We start from the raw sequence: 3,094 nt of genomic DNA, 5'->3' as shown, positions 1-3,094 counted from the left end.
GCATCATCCAACAACAATGATAACAACAGAAATGTCACGACTGATCAGCTAGCCAGCCTGCTCACCACTCTTAAGGTCACCCTAGCCCGCGTCGAGACTCGTATCGACGCCCTGGAAAACAAAGAAATCGGAGAACATAATACTCCACCTCTGACTGAAACTGAGAAGAGGCTGAAGCTCTTGGAAGAACAGCTCCTAGCCCGGGGCAATAATATCCATCTTGAGAACAACCGGAGGTTTGAACCTGTTGGGGCTCAATTACCCGACAACTTTACCCTGACTGACGTACCTAAGTTCAAAGGAGTGGAGGACCCGCTCAATCATATCCGTGCCTTCAAAGACTACATGGCCATTAAAGGGGTCAAACAGGAACTTTTTACCCGGATCTTTCCGTCCTCTTTGGAACCGATCCCTCGACAATGGTACTACTCCCTTGACCCGAAGAACCTTACTACTTGGGATGAGGTCGCAGTTGAGTTTGCCAAAGAATATGCCGACAATGTCGAAATCCAGACCAATACCCGTACTCTCGAAGTACTAACCCAGAACAATAAGGAGGGGTTCACCGAGTTCTTAACCCGTTGGAGGAGGGTGAGCACTCAACTGGTTAGTAAGCCGAGTGAATCAACTTTGGTGGAAACGTTCGTCAACAATCTCTGCCCAGTGTATGCCAACTTACTGAGGTATCAAAATATCAAGACCTTCCAAGACCTGCAAATTCTAGGGACACGTATTGAAGATGGCCTCCGGAAGGGTGTCTTAGCCAAGACCACTGGCAGAGTCTACCAGGGATCCACATCAACCGGATCTCGCCCTTATGGTCAAACGAACAAGATCGATGAGGTTAACCTCGTTGAACCATCTGCTAAGAGATTTGAGCACCCCCAGAGAGTGTTCACTAATATAGGGTCAACCTACGCGAGTGCTCTGAAGAGGCTCATGGACCAGGGGAAGTTACAACCGATCGGACCCACCCCGGATCCGACCGATGCTAAGAAATCCCGCTTCTGGAAACCCAATACCTACCGTCAGTACCATCAAGGGAAAGGGCATGATACCGAAACCTGCTTCAAGCTCAAACACATCATCCAGGACATGATTGAGAAAGGAGATTTGCCTCTACCCCCATCGACTAAGCCAAACAACAAAACAAATCCTCTGGGAATCCACGCCATCTCTGACGATGAGCCAACTCTGGACTGCTCTCACCTCATCCTGCCAGTTGATGATAAGGTGAATGCCTTGGAAAAAGATCCGTCAGACGGGGTGTTCGTATTCAGTGCCGCCACTATGCTTACCATGTTTCAACAGGTCGAGGAAGCCATAGCCAGTCTCTCCGAAAGGATCACCCAGGTTGACGATGCCTACCGTCGACTTATCTTCAATCCTCCACCGTCGCGCCCAAGGGAGAGTCCCCTGAGCGCTCAAAACTACCCACACCAGCATGGATTGCTCCCGCGACCATTCTGGCATGCACCTCACAACAATCAACCTCACAATAATTAACCCCACGAAAACTACCCTCACAATAACTACCCTCATAAAAATCACCCTCACAAAAATCACCCCCACAAAAATATCCCTCACAAGAACTGCCCACCAAGCAATACCTCTCCAAGGTGCCTTCGAGACTCCGAGATTAACGGCATTTGGAGAGACGACGTTGAGGATGTCTACCTTGTTCCAGAGAAAGAGAAACGGGCGAAAGAGATCGGTCACCTCACCCGGTCCGGACGCCCCTATCAGAACCCGAACAATCCAACGGTCGTTCCAACACTGAATGACTAAGTCATCCCGGAAGTAGACACTCAACCAAGGGCTCCTAAGAATTTGATCCTCAAGCAGCTTTAGAAGGCAAAAGCCGAAATCTCAATTTGGCAACTAATCGCAACATCTTTTGAGCATCGACAGCCTTTGCTACAGGCCTTGGGAAAGCTAACCGTGCCCTCCACCTCTTCCCCCGAAGAAATAGTGGCACATATGACGAGGGACGCCCCTGATCTGAACAACCCAGTCGTCTTCTCTGACGAGGATATCCCTCCGTTCGGAGCCAATCATAACCTGGCCCTGTATATCACCGTACAATGCCTCAAGAAAAATGTACCCATGGTCCTCGTAGATGACGGATCCGTAGTGAATGTCATCCCTCTCAAGACTGCTCACAAGCTGGGTATTAAGGAAGCTGATTTGGCCCCGACAAATCAAGGAGTACGCACCTATGACGGCACTCGTCGCAAGGTCGCAGGGCTTATCACTTTGACTGTCGCAACCGGACCACTTGAAAGGCAAACCAGTTTTCAGGTAGTCGACATCGACGCCTCTTTCAATATGCTCTTAGGACATACTTGGATTCACACCGTCAAGGCAGTTACCTCGACTCTTCACCAGAAAATCAGGGTCCCTTTCAACGGGAAAACAATCACAATTCCTGCTTCCCCGATCAAAGCTGTCATGAGAAAGGGAATAGCCTCCCAAGCCATTGAGGAAGATGATAATGAAATGTGGGGTTTCCAAGCCGTGAACGCCATAACTGATGAATCAACACCCTTTGATTGTGACCCATTTGCCAACCTCATAGTCAACCGCATCATGATGCGCCAGGGTTACTTCCCGGGCTTACCCCTCAATCCGCTGAAAGATACCTTGCCTCCCTTGAAACAGGCTAAGGTCCCCAACTTTCCCTTCGGACTGGGATATGAGCCTACTGATGAAGATATCCAGGAGATGAACCTCCTAGTCCGAAAAAGCAAGAAGCACGGGGTTATCCTCCATCCCTATCATCTGACTCTCAATGGATACTTTGTCCCCGAGGGAGAGTCTGAGCTCTACCATGGTTTTCCGGAGCTGATCTATGACTATGTGGCCAAGGCTAGGTACCCGGGTGTGGAAGTCTTCCAGGACTGCTACTTCATCCCCAACAACACCGAAGTTGCTTCAACCGAGTCTAAGCCGTCGTCATGCTTCGATGGACAAGCTGTCACACTTTTCATTGGGGAGGATAACATCAAGCACCTCGACTATGAGGACACTATCAACATCGCCCTGAAGGACAATCAATTTGACCCAACCGCCTTGATCTCCGACACTGACCCGG

This window comes from Silene latifolia, chromosome 9 (genome assembly GCF_048544455.1).
Source record: "Silene latifolia isolate original U9 population chromosome 9, ASM4854445v1, whole genome shotgun sequence".
NCBI classification, from domain to species: Eukaryota; Viridiplantae; Streptophyta; class Magnoliopsida; order Caryophyllales; family Caryophyllaceae; genus Silene; species Silene latifolia.
The sequence above is the reverse complement of the archived record's forward strand: the minus strand, read 5'-3'. Positions refer to the sequence as shown.